This window comes from Ursus maritimus, unplaced genomic scaffold, assembly GCF_017311325.1.
Source record: "Ursus maritimus isolate PB19 unplaced genomic scaffold, ASM1731132v1 scaffold_2, whole genome shotgun sequence".
Classification (NCBI taxonomy): Eukaryota; Metazoa; Chordata; class Mammalia; order Carnivora; family Ursidae; genus Ursus; species Ursus maritimus.
Genome location: NW_024424452.1, coordinates 95664358 through 95684121, shown reverse-complemented (window position 1 = coordinate 95684121; position 19764 = coordinate 95664358).

The following is a 19764-nucleotide window of genomic DNA, read 5'->3' as shown; positions in this document are numbered from 1 at the left end:
TGTAGGGGAAAGGTATAAGTAAATTTCAGGCTGGAAAATACTTTTTGGGGCTTCATATCAAAGATCATGAATGAGATTGTGGAGGAGAAGAAGAGATTCCTCTCACGGCCATAGAGATTGAGTGATACAAAGATCTCTGCTAAGATTTACCCTGAGTGCATGGACCATGATGATGGCCCCAAGGCTGTGTGATATGAGGTAAGAACTCTTGCTTTGTATCTGGATGAATTCTGGCTTCATCGCCCACCAGTCTGGGACACCTTGGGAAATTCCTTTACCCCTTTGTTTCCTCCATATCCTCATCTATAAAATGGGGATACTTCCTACCCCATGGGATTATGGAAAAGATTAAATGAAGTACCAGTGGCACCATTAGCACAAGTATGAGTTTTTTCTCTCTTTTTTTACTGTTCCTTTGAACCTTTTGAGTTCATTCTAAAATGGCTGATGGGAAGTAAGGAGACTCCCTTTTTTAGTGACATGGCTGTTTTGAGAAATGCCTCCAAGCTAGAAGTAGGGATGCCAGGTTCAACTCCCATTTCTGTGGCTAACCTGCTGTGACCTTGAGTGAGCTGTCACACTTTCGGATCCCCATTCCATCTTCTATTAGAAGAAAAGTGTCTGGCTCCTCCCTACCTTGTAGGGTGAAAAAGTAGTAAAGCCAATATACTTATATGAGATCACATTTTAGGAGACATTTCATAGTCATAGAATTTTAATGCTAGAAGAAGTTATCTAGGAAAGGAGGTAATTAACATTCATTAAAAGTGCTCACCATGTTCAAAGTGCTTTATATGCTTTACCGTATTTAATCCCAACAACCTTATTAGGGAGATGGAGTTATGCCCACTTTGCGGAAGTGGAAGCCGAGGCTCAGAGAGTCACTTTTAGGTAAGGTACCCAAGGTCACACGGCTAAAATGTGGCAGAGGCAGAACTCAAACCCAGATCTGTAGGACTCTAAAGCCCATTGTCCTCCCATTTTACCATGTTTTTATCATTTGTAATTCTCCCCTTACAGGTAACAGAGCTTAGACTCAAGAGGCATTGAATCATTCATCCATGGACTTAGCTGGTTCATGAAAAATCCAAGACTAGAACTCAGTTTTCCTGATTGCTGTTTCCGAGAGCTCCCCCTACAAATAAAATTAGTATAAATTCCCTAACCTAACACTTTATCTTCCATTATTATTTCAAAGATGTTTTGTTTTCATTTTGGATAGATTTTCAACAGAGAGGGGCTCCTAACATTTTAGTTCTCAGACTCCCTTCTTATATGAAAAGGTTAGAATAGTTGATTTCTTTGGTTCCTTCTAGCTCAAAAATTCTATTATTCCTATGACCCTCCATTCCCCATAGTAGTTAATGATCTGTAAAGAAACACTTAAATGCACAGGTTTACTACCTTCTTGCTCAGCAAGCTAGAGGGAAGCCAGCTATTATTTTTCTTCTTCAAAAGGGAGATCTGAGACCCACATTGCTTGAGCAACTAACTCAAGGACATAGCTGATCACTGGCTGAACCAGGCCCGGAATGCTTGAGGGAGATCCGTGTTTTATTCACCTTTTAACCTCGATCCTTAGCAGAAGGCCTGGGACAAAGTACGTGCTCGTTTAGAGGAGAACAAACACACATTCATGCATTAATGGATGAATGAGTTGAACCCAGGCTTCTCAACTCCCAGTGTGCACAGCCTTTTAGCAGCTTTCTCTCTCTCGTTTTTCCAAAACCTTTCGAAATGGGGGCAATTTGTCTCTTTGCTAAGGGCTTTCTTCAAACAGGGTAGACCTGTAGCGTACTTTTCAGATCAGGAGGACAGCGGGTGTGAATACAGAGCAGGGAGGATGAACGAGTGGATTTGCACACGCCACCCCAACTACTGTTAGGCAGCTGAAGGCAGCCGTAGTGTATTATTAATGGGCTGGGAAAGGGGATGCCCGGAGAAGAGATGTTTGCAAATTGTCTCCTCAGATTAAAGGACCTTTGAAATGGAAAGCATTAGCCCTCTGATTGAGCCCTGCACTTTACATTTTGGACTTTTAAATGAAAAGGAAAAGAAAAGAGAAACAACACAAAACAAAACAAAACCCACCACTGTGTTTTTGGAAGCTTGTGTCATTTTTTGTTTCTCTTTCCAGCCCTCCGCTTAGCCGCCCCAAAAGGCAGTGATGAATGGAGCCTACTACAAAGGGGAGCCGGCAGGCACACAGGGCCCGGTGCTGTTTCTGTCAGGGCAGCTCAAAGGAAAGGCAGCACCACACAGCACGTCCCCCTTTCCTCCCTAAACAAATGTTGTTTTTACTGAAGTGGTGACAGTCTGATTTAATTACAAGAGAAAAGGAAAGGGAACGTCCATTCTGCTTGGTGGAGAAGTGAGATTGGAAGCCTTGGGGAGGATGGGAACCGGAATTCACCAGTCCCCGGGGCCGCTTGCTCAATGACGCTGTCTGCCTCAGTTTCCCCATCTGTCAAAACAGAACCCAAGCTTTCCTAGCTATTTCAGGGGGATGTGGAAGGACTACTTTGTACAAATTGATTTGAGGCCAGAAAGTGGGAAAGGAGGGAAAGAGGCAGGGGAAGGACTATGAAGGCTAGTGGTGCCAACTTCGTGACTTTGTTCCTCTCATTATAAGGTGGGAATGGGGCTGAGTGAATTCGAAGGCTGGGACGTAGTTCTCCTGGTGGATTTTTAGGGATGTGCCGGGTACCACTTCCGATCCCTCTAGTCATATGCATAGATACTTTTCCATGGACGATATTTATATTTACTTCACGAGAACAGACTGCTGACTTACTGAAGATCTTCCTCAGATCTTGATGGTGGGGCACCGACTTTCCCAAACAGGTCTTGCCTTTGGGTATTAAAGACAGTGCATCTTTGCTGAAAACACTCCATCCTTCCCTCAGCCTGCAGTATAGGGTTGGTTCCACTCATTAACGGGCAGGCCTCTTTCTCAGGGGCTGGTCTGCTCTTCCAGAGCAACTATTGTCTCCTCTTCTGTTCAGCTGTCAACTCCTTCCCCATGGTGCCTCTGACTTCCAGCCTGAAGAGAGCCTTTTCCCGGCTGGGCAGTGAGGTGAGTCCCATCCGAGGGAGTTGTGGCCCCTCCTCTCTGCCAGAGAGTGAGCGGACATCCTCCTGATATTGGACAGTGATCTTAGCTGGCGCCTGTGGAAATATGGAGATGGGAAGATGAAAAATTGATAACCCTAATCTATATTTCTAGACACTTTAAGGGTTGGGCGAAAAGGTTCTGTGCGGCCAAAATGTGTCAGCCTATGAGTTGAAAAATGAAACTCTGTGAGAAATCCTCCCAAGGTTAACTGGACCATGCATTTATTTTTAGAAATTAAGCAAAACCCCAAAGATAGCCTGTAGCATCACCTGGGGGAGGTTTTAGGACTAGAAGCCCAGACTTTTAGGTTCTAGTTTCAAGTCTGGAGCTAACAAATTAGCTTACGTGAATCCAACATGCTGCAAGGCTAGTGGATGGTAGTAAATGGCTTGACCAGTGGGTGAGTTTCGGTGATTCTGCATCTGCTTGAAAACTGATCTGCTCGTAGACGTGCTGCCTTTAATGGTACCTAAAGTCATGGGAGCCTTAAATTTGGGAAATTGTGAGGTTTCTCTAGACACATTTCTCACAGATGTAAAAAGTATTTACTTTAAGTTTGCTTTTCTGATTCCAGTTTATATTAAAACAGACTAGAAGGAGAGGAAGTAGGAAGAAAATACTATAGTTCTGTACAAATTGGAGTTTCAATTACTGTTACTTCTAAAAATGACATACGGCACCCCCAACATCAGTCACTCTTTCTCCTTACTCCCTTGGTGTCTCAGTGTGAACCTTGTTTGGAAGTTTCCAGAAAGGACAGACTAACTCCAGAATTGCTGTGACATCTGTCTTTGGGTTGCCGGTGATGGAGGCAAGCAGAAATTCTGGCTTGGGAAAGATAGGTGAAAAGTTCATGAGCTGTTTGAAGCTGAAAAAAATTAAAAATCATATATCCATTAGAGAGAAGAGAGGAGGGAATTTCTAAAATTGCTAATGGGACTAATTTACCTGTTCTCCCTTGAGAGGCAGGTTGATCCTACACTTCAGGATGTTATGGATCTCTTGCATTTTCCTGCTGTCTTATGAATTTTTTTTGTCACGTGGCTTCTCTTTTCTCCTTTGTTTTATTCTTTGGAATCCCTTTTCCTCCACCCAGGCTTCTGGATAATCAGCCCCATGATGCCAGGTGACTTGCTCCCGTTCAGCATAATTGAGTCTTCACATTTGCTTGAAACTTGGGCCCCTTCGGAGCCAGCCAAGCCTGGTAATTAAAATGTCCCCTTCATCTTTAATTGCTTCATTTAACATCTAGTGCAGTGGTTTAGGAGCACTCGTGCCCTCTGCAGTGATCTGCTGTGCCCTGGATAACTGACAAGCAGCACCTCTTGCCCTCGGCTCAGACATATCAGTCTACTTTGGGGGCTGGGCATCTTCAAATCCCAGCCCTCCTTTGACCCACTGTGCTTTTCTCACTTGTTTAGAAAATGTATTTTTAATTTTCTCTGCATTCCTGTCTGTCAAGTGGGGCCAGTCCCTGCCCCAGCCCCACACGGAGAGAGGATATGGCATCTGCCAGCAAACCTTATCATCACACGGGCCACACATTCTCACCTGAGTCAGGTGCAGGGGGATGGGGAGAAGCTCTGGGCTGGGAAGGGCAAGGTCAGATGTGGTGTCTCAGCTCTACTGGTTCCAATTCTACCAGTGTCTCATTGTGATGTTGGGTAAGTCCCTTGACTGAGCCCCCTCTGGCCCCACGTTCCTCACCATACCAGGTGGTCACTGTGGGGACTAAGTAAGGCAAAGGAGGGAAGTTTGGTAGGGTTTTAGAGAAATGATGAAAAATTGAAGTTGTAATTTTGGCACCTGGCATCATTAGTGTGACTACAAGAGATGATCTCTCATCTGTATCCTCTAACTGTGGCCCTGGGAGTGGGGTGATGACTGAATACCCCTAGAGAGGGGTTGTATGTGGCAGGAGGGGGTGATGTTGGTTGCTGGGGAAACACTGGCAAGAAACCTCCAGGCCATACATAGCCCCTACCTCCTTTTCTTTATATTGCTTTTCCCAAAGAAAGCATGATTGGGTAGCAGGGGTAGGAGTCTTCCTATTGGAGGGATTCTATGATGTCACACGTGCCCTACTGAAGAAGGATGGGTAGCAGTAGCTCTTGCTCATAATTTGAAGAATTGCCCAAAGTAGCAGATCAGGGATACATTTGCTGAAACACTTCCACATGTTAAGGAAAGTCAAGCAAAGTGACCTTGAGTATCCTTTGGAAACAGAGGAAGTTATGTTGGTGACACTAAGCTCCTCTTTACCAAAAGTGAAGGAAAAGGTCAATATATTGCTTTGTCCACCAAGATTTTTCTTTAATGAATTTACCAAATGCTTTGAATCTAGTAACTTCTACCTCTTGAGCATCAAAAAGTATTAGGGCTTCCTTTTGAAATTGTGTGTGTGTGTGTGTGTGTGTCCTGGTGCATTTGTGGGTGGATGAGGTATGGGCAGAGGGGAATCCACCATATTCTATGTGAGGTGAGATGCCATGAGAAGACAACTCAAGAACTGGACCTCCTGGGCTGGCCTGGTAATTTAGGGGAAAACTGACCCTTGGTGAAATACAGAATGTTTAGTTAAATTTGAATTTCAGATAAACAATGAATTCATTTTTAGTATATGTATGTACAATGCAATTTTGGGACACACATAATAAACAATTATTTGTTATTTATCTGAAATTAAAATTTAGTTGGGCATCTTTCATTTTATGTGGCAAATCTACTTGGGATGGGGTGGTAGGCGATATCAGAGTCTTTTGGATTGTGAAGAAAGCACACAACTATTATTGTATTTACAGTGCGTATGAGATCCAGACACTTGAGGGTAGAAGATTCAAGACCTTGTACCCAATCAGGTATTTTGAAAGTATTCTGCTGTATAGTTGAGAGTAATAGGTATGCTGAGAAAATCACCTGGTTGTTCAGCACAGGGTCTCAGAATTTGTGTTTATTCAGGATCCATATTTCTTACCCTTTCATCTGAAAAGCATTTATTGAGCACCAACTGTGATCCAGACATTGTGTTTAGTCCCCGGGCAACTACAATAGAAAGCCAGTTGTAATACTGTGTTGTTGGACTGCTTAAGTTTCAAAGGAAACGAACAGACACACTCAAGAAAGCTCAAAAAAATAGAAGAATGATTTTTTTTCTCTTAGATATTGCATGTTTATCTCATATTTTCTCTAAATTTCTATTCTGTTCTCCTTCCCACCAGCCAGATTTTTCTACTTACTCATTTTTCCATATGGTCCCAAATGGCTACCCTGGTACCTAAAATTACATAGCCTTCCAGTGCCAAACCAACTTTAGTATTGGCAAGTATCTCTATGTATCTTATTTAAATCCTTGGAGAAAATTTCATTAACTAACTTGTCTTTTAGGTAGTAGTCATAAGATGCTCATCAGCTTATGGATTCATTATATTTGTGTCAGGTGTCTTCCTGTGGTTCAGTCAGCTATGGTCAGATGGGGGAGTGGGCAAGAAGCTCTCAGAATCGTCTAGTATGTTCCATTCCTTGCTTTCTCTTCTCACACATTTAGTTCCAGACATATTTCTGCCTAAATAAATGTCTTTAAAGCTCAGTAGTGAAGACTGTAGGCTCTGGAGTCAGACTGACTGAGTGTGAATCTTGGCTTCACCATTTTAGTTTTATTATGTCCTTAAGAAAGCTACTTAAACCTTTCTATTCCCAAGTGTCCTCACTGATAAAATGGGCATAAGGACAGCAATCACATCAGAGAGTTGCTGCCAGAAAATACGTATAAAACACTGAGAAGGGATCGGAAGGTGAACGCTTAATAAATGGGAGCTATTATTAGTGGCATTGTCATATATATGGGCACATGTCTGTACCATCTCTTCCCATTAGAAGACAATGTGATGTCACGACCTGCTGTTGCATCCTGAGTCAATGTCAAAAGGGCCATTTTAATTTCCAATCTCTAGGTGATGTCCATTTGTCCCCTGGTTGCATTCCAGTAGACCTAAACGGTGAATTTAATCAATATAGACTTAGAGATTCAAAAACCAGAAAATTATGATAATAAAGAAGTAGAATTAATACAAATCATCATCATGATTCCTCTGCAAAATAGGAGGAAGAAGAACATTATAGAACAAATATCCCAACTTGCAAGCTAACCCTTCAACCTTGCAATATAGGATGTCCCTTCTGGTCTTCTAAGTATATTTGTAGGTGATGAAACAAACATTGGCAGAGGTCTGAGTAGCCTGTGCCTCCTTCTAAGTTTGTGTATGAAAATTCCAGCATCTGTTAAAATGGGACTGAGCATCTAAAACATAGCCTGGCACCTTTAAAAAAAAAAAGACACCTGCCCATGGACACAGTCCTACAAAAGTCAAGTCCCACGTGACTCAAGCTGAACTGAAACATGAAAACCTGAAGTTTCTGCCTCCGCTGCATAGAAGCGTCAGCCTCTCTGTGTGTTACTTAGATTTCCAAATGAAAGTCTGAACTTACCTCAAGTTTCTCAATCAGTGCATTAATTGTTAGGGTTTTCTGGGTGATAATTGCTCTCATCCCTTAAGTTCTCACTGAGTTTTGAATCAAATGAGAAGTAGAAAGTGGAAGAAAACATATGGGTCACAATATAAGCTTTTATTTGTAATACTGGAGTTGAGAAGGTGTAGTTTGTATCTATGGTCAGACTTAACCTAAAATCACTCTCTGTTGTCTGTTGATGCCTAAAAGTAGAAGCAGAGAGTCATGAGCCTCCAGGCCCAAGGCTGTAAGTTCACCAGAGACCCCACCCCTCATCTGGAAACAGGAGCAGAAGCAAGCGTGCCCACTCTGCGCACTGTTTCAGAAACCCAGAAGGTGTTGAGTTAAGCAAGCCCAAGTTCCTTACTCCCGTGTTACCCATTAGATGGTAAATTCCATTTGCTTTGGAAAGAATCATTTAAAGATAAAGAAAGAAGAACAGAAGTAATTTTTGCCAAAACTTTGGAAATAATTGAACTCCTTATTTTTATGGAAAAGATAAAAACTGGGGGATGGGAAAAGGATGGTTTGCTAACTTCCTTGGCAGTGGAATGAATACATTGTCCAGGTGGGATTGCTTAGGATCTTGTGACTCCAAGACTTTGTGCTTGGTTTGGTACTGATAGGAAATGGTGCTTATGCCCTACCTGAGGCAGGGAAGATGAGCAGGTTCCTAGGGCTCTGGGTAAGAAGATGGCAGAGTCAAGGCTGGATATCATAAAAAGGGAAGAGCACTCCCAAAGCTCTTCTTGGCCTTCCCAAGTTCCCTTCATCATTGACAAAGGGGAATGACAACACGATACCTTCCAAATTGCTAGGGTTAGATAGCAGACATAGTGGGGAGTAAACATAGCCACCTGGGTTTGGTCTAATATCCAACTGGTCAACTAGCTGTTAATGATATCTACTCTATGTTTAAGGAGTTCCCCTGCCTAGACCTCAAGAAACTTTGGTTCCATGGGAACAGCATGCGCTCACACACACGCACACATACACACACAGCATGCATTTCCTAGGGAACAGAGAACAGACTTTTAATGCGGTGGGACTTCTGAGAGGAGAACAATGCTGGTTTTGTCAAAGCAAACCATCAGGGAAGGTTTAATGGAAGTGACAGCATTGCCTGATAGATTTTAAATAATCTGGAAAAGAGAATGAGCATTACAGGCTGGGAGTGGGGACAATTTGGGGAGAGAGAGCGAGCAAAAACATACCTTGTTATTAGGAAAGAATGAATAAAGTTGTGTGTGTGTGTGTGTGTGTGTGTGTGTGTGTGTGTGTGTGGTGAGGAGGGAGTAATGGAAGAGGTATGTAAAGATACCAGAATGGAAATACACAAACTTTCCCCAGAGCTATAAAATAAACGCCTTTTCGTGCCTTTCCTATCTGACCTGTATTGGGTATCTATGGTGCTGTGATCAAATTTCCATGCTTAGGGAGAACATAAATTCCACAAATGCCTTTTCTTTACACACACAGACTCTCCATAACCATTGCCAACCACAGAAAATGCCATATTAATTCAATTCAGAAGCACCTTTTGTGATAGCATCTTTCCCAAACCCACACAACGGGCTCCATCTCCTCTTTTCTCTCTTTGATGTATCAGCCTCGAGGGACTTAGGAAGAAGCAGACCCCTCTGCAGGCTCAAGGGGCCCTTTTCCGTTCCTCTGCCTCCTTCCCACTTAACACCTTCCTTCCCTTCTCCAAGTGACAATTTCAGCTCCCTTCCCCCTGTGAGAAATATGCCTGTTTGTCCTTATGTGGCAGACTTTCAAGGAGGTCCACCCCATCTCTCCACACCACCTTCTCCTGCCACACCCCGATAACTGTACTGTGGAGGCATCTGTGTCAGTCTCGGCAGAGTCTCTATAACTCTGGGTTCTCCTCTTGAGAGGGGCATTGACTAATGAGAGATGACTTTGTGGTAATGACTGGAAGTGAGAATCGGAGGAGGCCAGGGTGGGATGTGGTGGCTAAGGAGAGAGACATCGGGGAAGGGGGATCTGAACTGCATTTTGGAAATGGGGGGGGGGCGGATTTTGGTTAGCTGTAGAAGAGGAGGAGGGGTGCTTGATGAAAATCTTGATGGTGCTTGTGCCACTGATGGTACAATATTGGATGTCAGTAAAGGGAGGAAATGTATTTCCCTGCCAAGTTCTGGGCTCAAATACCTTGAGTTTTAAGGGTATCTTAAGTCGGTTTCTTTCTCCTGTTTCCCATTTCCTACTGGGCTAGCCATATCACCTATATCAGGCTATAAACAGATTTCTTTCAGTAAAGAAAACTTTTCCCTAATTCTAGTACTTTCTGAAAGGGCTGCTGGTGATCAGACCCCTCCTCTCTCTTTTCGCCTCCCCAGGACTTTCTTTTCCCCCTCTCTGCAGGTTAATGGATTCTTGGACGAAAGAGGGAAAGGGGACTGTTATCTTCATCACCATCTGGATGGGGGAAAGGTGAGAGGCTGACTCAGTTCGTGGGACTGATGGGGAAGGGTGCGTGGTTGGTGTGGTTTTAGAAGAGGCTGGTGCTAAATCAAGCGCATCATTTCTAAAGTGCCCCCAATCAAAATGAGCTCTCAACAAGTCTGTGGTACATTTTTAAAAGAACGTTTTAATGATGAAATGACCATCTTTGAGATTATTTAGCAAGCGATTGAGTAAAATTCCCTTGTGAAAAATGTTTGGCCTCAAGTTCCTGAAAATGCCTCCTCTTTTGTTCCCAAATGGACAGAAGCACAAACAGTCTCTAATCACACGGAACACGGCCCTCCTTCCCAGCCTGTAATTATGGTGGGGACCCTGAGAGACGCTAGTTAAGGACTCTGTCAACTTGTCCATTAAAAGAACTGGAAATATGTGGGGGTTGTGTGTGTTTTCTTTCATTTTTTCTTTTCTTTTTTTTCCCCTTTCTTTCCCCTTGAAAGAGTTCAGATCACAACCATTTCCAGAGAGGCTGAAACTTTGGCATAGATTGTCAGTGGGGGAGCCAGTCATTACCAACAACTTTACAACACTTAGGAACAAAATGAATACAGCTTTGATTTGGAGGGGACCAAACTGACTCTGTGACCTTACTGTTTTCAAGGTTCCTGCTGATTTGGAGACTGGGTTCATGCTTGCTGTCGTGTTGCCAGGGAAAACAGAGGCGCCTGGCCTTTTGCTTTGAGGGGACAGAAAAACACGCTGCAAGCTTTCATGCCTCTCTATGGAGCTAATTTATCCTCCACCCTCTTTCTTCACCGTGCTCCTGTTTCTCTTACTATCAACAGTCCTCAACTTGGGAGCGATGCCAGGTTTTCAACTGAAGTGTTCCTCAATGCTACAAAAATGGCAATCTGAATGCCAAGGATTATTACTCAAAAGCGTTTCTCCTTCTGTTCCTTTCAATCAGAACTGTTTCTGTTCTAGACCCAAATGGGGAACTCAGGCACTTGAAGAAGAAAAGGATGGAAAAACAGGGTGATCATGAAACAGGCTCACCTGTGGTCATTCCTGGCCAAGTGTTACCCAATCAGGAAGAAAAACCCAGTGGTGAAGGTAGAACTCTAAAATTATTTTAACAAGTGAAAAATTAGCTAACTCATTATGAACGGGATGGAGAACCAGCTGGGATCTTGTGGCTCTTGAGCTGCCTGACTTTTTCCTTCTCAAAAGCTTCAAGTCACTCCGTGTCATCTAAGTGGAGTAGAAGCTCCTTATCCTGGTGGTATTCGGGACAACGTAAGACGCAGCCCCATCCTGCCTTTGCAGGTTAATTTCCCACAGCTCCCCTAGCCGTACCCTGCCTGCCAGCTAACCTCCTTTCCTCATACTTCCTAGCGAGAATCGAAGCTTGCATACACGCACAACTGGAAAAGAGACAGCAGGGATTCAATTCATAGTAGTCACAAGTGACTGATATAATTTGTTGTTGTTGTTGTTAGAAACACCTTTTGAGGGGGACCGTTGCTCTGGATGACTGAAAGAACGAAAGGGAAACAGCCCTAGAGAAGGTGCGGGATCTGTGGGTGACTGATGAATAAACCAGATTGCTTGCAATTTAGCCTTGGGCCGGGTTGGAATTAGAGCTTCCTTAAATCGGGAGAAACTTCTAATTCACCCTGCCCATTTTCCACATCTAGGCAGGCTCTGAATTCTCTAGGCAGAGCCGGACTGGTTGCTGCACAAGGCTGCATATGGCGAGCTACTCTGTGGAAGGCGCATCTGACAATCCACCTCCTGCTTTATTCATTTCCTAGAAGGCCTTGATCTATATTTAAATGAAAAGGCCTCAATTGTTTCTAACCTTAGTGAAAATTTTAAAAAGCAGTATTTTTCCAGAAAGAGATGAAAAAAGAGAAATTCGAAGTCCACTAGACACCCAAGGGGAGAAGACAAATAAAACTTCATTTTGCCTTGTGCCCCTCCCCGCCCCACCCCCACAATAATCTGATATCCCCATTTACCACAACTCGGCTGTTTGTCTGTCTTGTAGCCCTCATTGGCTATGCTTCCATCCTTCTGTCAAGTCCCCACTCCCAATTCAATTTCAAATTGAACTCCCTCCCACTTTGTCTTATTCTTGCCCAGAGGAGATGGAGAACAGCTGGTCACCATCTTCCGTATGATAACCCTTCATATGGTGTAATTTTATTTCCTTAAATTAATGACAGCGTGTTGGGTGTCTTCCATCCCAGACACATTTTAATAGATGTTTTTAACATACGGAGGGCCGAGGGAGAGAAAACAATGCCTCTGTCGTGTTTGGGCACATCCTAGATTTGAACGTGGCTAGGTCTCAACAAAGCTGGTGTCTTCTGATTGGAGACAAGATTGAGAAGAATTTACACCCCGTCCTCCACCAGCCCCAGGGAGCAGTCAGGATGGCGTAACCCTGGGCAGTGTGCCTTTGGGTGAGGTAGGATGGATTGTATAACTCCAAAACTTATGTATTCATTTGAGATCAATTATTTACTAGCTTGATAATATTACTGCCATGATAGAGGAGCCCTGTAGTGAGAAAAATCATTCTCCACTTCCTACTCGACAGCATTTTCTTCTCGCAAGGCAGGAAAAAATAGCATTCGGGTGGGTTTGAGCTCCTCGCAGAGCCCTGCTCACAGTCCTGGCAGTGGGATGGTATACTTAGGGAAATGCAGGTGTCTCAGGGATTTTTTCAGTTGCTCCCCAAGCTTGAAATCTTGGAATTCTACTCCCCCTTCATCGCACTACATCCAGTTATCAAAGTCTTTGAACCTATCTGCTGTGGACTGACTGAATGTTTGTGTCCCCCACTTTCAAAATTCATATGTTGAAACGGAATCCCCCAAAGTAATGGTATTAGGACCAGGGGCCTTTGAGAAGTGTTCAGGGCGTGAGGGTGGAGCACTCATGAATGGGTTTAGTGCCCTTTAGAAGAATCCCTAGAGGCTGTTTGAGGGCACAGCTATGAACCAGGATCCAGGTTCTCACCAGACCCCAACCATGCTGGCACCCTGACCTTGGACGTTCAGCTTCCAGAATGGTGAGAAATAAATTTCTGTTGTTTATAAGCCACCTGATCTATAGTTCCTTGTGAGACACAGCACCTTTCAGGAAGTATCCATTTCTTCCCATTCCCACAGCTATCACCTTTCACCAAGTTTTCATTATTTTGCTTCTGGACTTCTAGTAGCTTCCTAAATGGTTTCCCCTCCTCTGGGATATTTTTCTTTGGTTTTCATTTTCCCTCTTTTTCTCTTTCCTGCTTCTTCCTTTCTCTTTTTTCTGGCCCTCCATCTCTTGCTTCAAGCAGATTCTGGTCCTGTCATTTTCTGGCCAAAGTGTGGGCTGCAGGGTTTGTATCGCAGACCTACCAGTGACTAGCTTAGTGATCTTGGGCAAGTTATCGAATCTATCTTTGCCTCTATTTTCTCATCTGTATTATGTAGAGGTTGAAGATTGACCCTCTAAGGAAACTTAGAGCTTTAGTTTTCTGAAAATAGCTCTCCTTGTATAATGTCTGCTTCCTGCAGCCTTTCAATTCTTCATGACCAGATTCAAATATCACCTCTTTCCTTAAGACTTTTCTAATGGGTCAGTTCATGAATCCTCTCCCTTCTCTGAATTGTGACATCATTTTTTAGTGAGTATCTTCCTAACTTTTTCCACTTGCTGTTTATATTATGTTCTGTCTTCTTGTGGGGGAGACTCAGTACCTTACCCACTGTGTATTTATTCCTCCTTTCCATGCCTGGTCCCATGTCCTACTTGTCCTACTGGCACTCAAAATATGATCGTTGATCTTTTTATGGATGTTGGAGTCTAAGTTTGGGGTTTGGTGTAGACATCAGCAAAGGGAGGCAGGACCCATCAAGAATGGGTTCACTGGTTTGGGCCAGAGGCTAAGTACAGGGCTGGAGGGGTGAGATCGTGAGATTAGTGGGTGGGAAGGGGGCTTCAAAGAGGGGTTCCTTCTGTACCAGCCTAGTAACTAGCACATTAAATGTGTCCAGAACATGTTGTGTGAGTGAATGAGGAAAGCAGAGATGCACAATGCGTAACATTTGTTATTCATTTGTCATTGTGTATTTCCAAACACTCTCCAGTGTCGCTGTCGTACTTGATCCTAAAATATCAAACTGGAACATGAAATAGGACATATATTATCATCCCTACTTATAGATTTAGAATTTGCATATCTCAGAAACTTGAACTAGGTACAGCATAGGACCCGTGTGTTGGATGCTGAGGATCAAAAGAGGCCATGTGTGAGCTCAGAGTCTCGAGAAGAAGGGAGACAGAGAGGCAGACAAGAGGGAGCCATTACCATGAAGCATCATTTGGCAATACCTGTTGAAATGGGGAGAGTTCAGGGACTGGGAAGGATTCTAGAATGGGTATGCTTAAGATAAGTCTTAAAAGATGAGTAGAAGCAGGAGTAAGAACTCAGGAATCTTCCACTTCAAGCCTAGTACTCTTACTTTTTGGGCAGACTAGTGCCCAAACTCAGAATTATTTTTGAATTACACACAACACCACCTCCCCGCCCCAACCCCCCACCCCCCCAAAAAAAAACCCCCCCCCCCCCCCCACCCCCCCCCCAAAAAAAAAAAAAACCAGTAGGTCTCTTCTTTGTGTTATGGGAAAAGGCCAGGGCCATAGGCTAAATATATAAATACGCAGATGACTTTTCCCCAACAACTCAGGGCAAAAGTGCGGAGGTGGAAAGGTACCTTGGAGGCCACCCCCTGTGCAGCCCTGCCTGCCTTGGACGCTGCTGTTTTGGGAGACAGCCGTTACAGGCTGGGCTCCAGCTGGTGCATTTCTGTGCGCGGGGTCTGGGCGGCTGAGGTCCGGGCTCCGGAGACAAAGGGATGAATGGTCTGAGGTCTGGAAAGGTGGGAAAAGGGAGGCGGGAAGAGGAGGGGCTGGGTGGCGGGGTGACTGACTAATTGCTTTGTTCGGTGGTGAGGCTTTTCAGCAGCAACAACAGCTCCTTGAAGGCCCCTTGCTTAAGTGTTTTCACATCATTAGCTCCTGTCATTAATGCCATCAGCTGCTTCCGCCCGCTCATTGCTAGTCAGGGGCCAGGACAAGTCACAGACTGGCTCTTGTTTGCAGCTCTCTCTCTCTGCCTTCATCCCCAGCCAGGCCCTGCTCCTCAAAGCTCTCTTTTTCTGGCCATCAGCGCCCAACCTGTTCCTATGTTTCATGAGGCCATCTGTTAGGGGGCTTGCTGACGGCTGTCCCTTGCCATGCGGGCTTGGCCTATTCCTTGGCGGAAGGAGCCGGAGCTGTGGCTCCCTGCATTGGCCCCGTGTCTCTCTCCCCTGGGGGGACTCCCAACCTGCCCTCTGACCCGGCTCCACATCTGTGTCAACTTGGGTCCCTGTGGTGCCCTGGCCTCCAGAGGATGCAGGAGGGGCCTGCTTTACCTAGACACCTGGAAAGAGCGCATAGTTCCCTCTTCAGTCTGAGTGTGCCTGGGCTGTTTCAGCACCACCACTGATCACACTGGGAGTCATTCCTTGAGAGCTGATAAGTGCCGGATAGCGTGCTGGTAACTATGTATCTTTACTCCTCCAACAGCACTGGACAGAGCATTACCTCCATTTTACAGAGGAGAAAACTGTCTTAGGGAGGCTAAGAAACTTAATTCAGATCACATTAGCATGGCCCCAGTTTTTATGACTTCAAAGATGTGTTTGGAGGTCACTTTGTGTGGCCAATTACTTTATTCCTTAACTGGCCCTGTGGAAGGGCGATAGGACAGCAAAATTTGGAATCAAACAGTAGAACTCCCACTTTGGGCACTTAAGAGGTGAATGACATTTGACAAATCACTTAACCTCTTTGGCTTTCAGTTTTCTTATCTATCCCATGGAGATTGAAATCTACTTTTTTGCCATTGTTGAGAGGATCAAATGAGATAACGTATGAAAGTGTCTGTAGAGAGTCTTCAGAAAAATGGTAGCATTATGTGGACTATCATTGCTAATAAGGATCACAATTGGGCACAACCACTGGGCTTCTAAGTAGTTGCTTTAGTTTAATTATTTTACTTGAATCACTGCCTGCTCAATTCATGTTTATTTTTTTGTACCTGTGTCTCAGTCAGATTAAAGTGGGTTATATTGTGGTAACAAATGGGCCTTAAATCTTACTGGCTTAAAACAACAAAGGCTTATTTCTCCATCTATGCTGTGTGTCCATATCTTGGGTTGGTTGGGGGTTCTGATCCATGGTCATCTTTCCTCCAGAACTCTGAAAAAGCATTCCCTGGTGAGAGGAGATTTGGTGGTGCCACCAGAGGGAAAAAGACACAGTAGACCTCTGAAAGCCTCTGCTTGAAAGTGACACCTGTCATTTTGCTCACATTTCACTGGTCTAAGTAGTCCCATGGTCACTGTAGAGCTCCACAGTGCAGGTGCACTGAATGGAGCTGAAACCAGAAATTAGCGGAGTAAGACAGTCTGCCCTGAATGGGGCTGTATAATTGATTTGGATAATCTCAAAACTTACTGATTTGGGTTTTGTCTTATGTACTGCTCAGATTTGCCCAGGAATGTTCAGGTTTCTCATTGTCTGCTTTGATGAGCTAATATATTGCCTAAAATAACAAAATACACTTAGACCTAGTAAAAACATTCTCATTGCTGAAATTCCTGGGGGAAAAACATAACTGCTTTTACATATCAAAAAGTTTCCAGCCCCAACCCTTTTATTCCCTATTAGAATAATTGTTTTGTAATTTAATTTTTGATAATGTGGCACTTTTTAGGAATGTAAGTGTTGTTTTATAGTGGAAAACACTGCATTTTTTTTATTGTTCAGAAATCTGAACTGGAATAGCTTTTGATTGCCCCATGTTCCAGAAAAAGGGAAGTTGAGAATCATCAGAAGGCTGTCCCAATAAATGTCATTTTCCCCCATCACACATCCCTTTTCTTCCCTCTCTAAGGTGTCATTTATCCTGGTTCTGCTTTGCTTAGAGCATTTATTTGTTTGTTTCTTTACTTATCAATCATAGGCTGCTACTAGATTGTCAGTTTCTGGAGGGTAGCAACTGTTTCTTTCTCACCTGTGTCTCTGCTGGCTCCTGGTCCTGGTTTACATAAGGGTTCTTGAATTGAACTGGGAGGAGGCAAGAATTACCCTCAAACATAATACACAAGAATAGGTTATTTCCCTCTGCTTCTCAGGTAAAAAACTGTAAGAATGTTTTCTTTTCCATAGAAAATAAAGTAGCGTCTTGCTAGCTATTCCTAACGGTTATACCGTTAATTGGCCTCAATTTGCTCTTCCTAAGCCCAGTGCCCACTGTGCAAGCTGGACCCTAATATGTTTTTCTTTTATTCTCACTCCATCAAATATTTGCTCATGTAGCCCACATTAGAGATGGTCTGTGCTCTGTGGGGTGGGTGGCAGTTGGCAGGGGAGAGTGAGAAGGAGGGAGGTTCAAGAGTCACAGGCAATTGCAAAACAAGGAAAGAATTGTATACCTTGCTATTTGGGGGGAAAAAAGATAAGATACATGAAGCCCTGATACAGCCTGCTATATTAAATTGAGAGGAAGAATTTCTTTGTCTGATTTTTCTGGCTGAGCCCTAGGGTCAGCAGAACAGAGCACGATGCTGGCTGGTAGCTGATTTAATATTCAACTTTTGCCTAAACACAAGAGCCAGAGACAAAGGCTAGGTTAGTACTACACAAGATGATTGTTACCTCTCTCTGAACAGTGGGGTTTGAATAAGGAGAATTTTAGTTACTCAGATAATAATGAGTTCGGTACAGCTCATTTAAGAGTCACATTGACTGCCCTGTTTACCAGAGCAATGCTGGGAGCTCAGCATGGAATTCTCAAGGCCAGCTGAGCCCACACAGGTCTTCTGGGGGGCCCCACCCGGGAGCTCACTCCCTTCTGCTGCTTGGGTTTCCTGGGCACTCAAGGGATTCTGGGTCCTCCACGAATGCGTCCAGACGGCTGTGCTCTCTTTGCTAGATACGTCGGTTCTCCTGGCACCAGCCTCCATGATGCTTCCCACGGTCATGAACACATACATACTCTTCTTTATATTTTGGGGTGTCTGGGCTGGATAAAGTAGACAGGCACTGCCATTTAGCTTTCACATCATCTAAAATTGTTGTGGCAGCAAGAGACAGGAGTGAAGAGAGGGGCACAGAAAGGAGGAGTTGGTTTGGCATCTTCTACTTCCATTCACACAGTGTTTTGTAATTTCACAAAGCCCTCGTACATTCATTTTATCACGATGGGATGGCAGCGGTTAACTCTGCACTGCGATCCAGGCACCTGAACTCTAGCCCTCCTTCTGACTCTTTTAACTCATTTATTAAATATATTTTGAGTGCCTTCTACACTCTGCAAAGCTCTGGGGGATACAAAAATGAAAAAGCCATCATCCTTTCCTTTGAAAGATTCACCATTTAGTAGAGAGACATGTAAACACATTTAAAAAAGTGATAAAAATACAATGTGATAATGCATGTCAAAGGCACAGTACATGGCTTCGGATATGGACTCAATAAATGTGAACTCTTATTGACATTATTGCTTTATCGTGCTGAAGGCCTAACTGAGACGTATTCGGTATGCTGCAGGATCACTAAGGAAAGTTTGTACCTGGGGTGTTAAGTGGGGGCACAGAGGAGAGCTTCAGGGGAGAAATTGCTTTTGACCAGAATCTGAAAAGAAGGATGAGTGAACCCTACCTGAGCAAGCTTGGGACAGGAAGCTGGGTGGGGGCAGATAAGGGTAGGGGAAGACAGTCCCTGTGGCCTGAATGGGAGAGGGCTGTGTGCCTGTGGGTGTGTGTGTTGGGGGGAGGGTGGCTCGGCTAGAGTGAAGCAGGGAGGTTGAGTGACAAGAAGTAAACGAAGGGCCTGTACACTGGTTGAGGAATTTTGATCTTATCTTCTAGGTTATAGGAATGAAAAGCATTTCATATATTTCAACTAGATTTTTCATTTCAGAGATCTAACTCTGTCCCTGGTTAATCATATGTCAACGCCCAATTGATAAAGATCTAGAGACCTCAGTTTTCTCATGTGCAGTGGGCATAATGACTGGTGGCCCACTCACCAGGTAAACATGTTGCGTGCATCAAAATGACAAATAGGGTAAAGGTCTCGTTTTTCATGGGGTTCCCTTGGACAGGGCCTTTGCTTATATTACCAACCTCTTCCTTTCTCCATAGCCTAGCTGTTTCCTGTCTCCTTTGAACTTCTGCAAGCTGTCAGCCTCTTCTTCTGAGCTCTGCTCGTTAAATCTGCTCTCAGAAGAAGCCTTGTGCATTTGCTTTCTAATGCTGTGTTAGAAATTACCACAAACTTAGGGGCTCAAAACACCCAGTCTCTGCAGGCCAGGAGTCCAGGCATGGCTTAGATGGGCTCCCTGTTCAGGGTCTCACAGGACGCAAATCAAGATGTCATCCAGGTCTTGTTCCTTTCTGGAGCTCACAGTCCTCAAGCTCATGAGGCTGTTGGCATACTTCAGTTCCTTGCAGTTGTTGGAGGGAGTTCCTTACTTGCTCGCTGGCCATGACCCGGCTGCCTCTCTCAGCTACTAAAGGCTGTCTTCCATTTTCTGCCATGTGGTCCTCTCTCCAACATAGGAGTTTGCTTTTAAAAGACAGATAGGAGAGCATCTGCTGCAGCTTGGG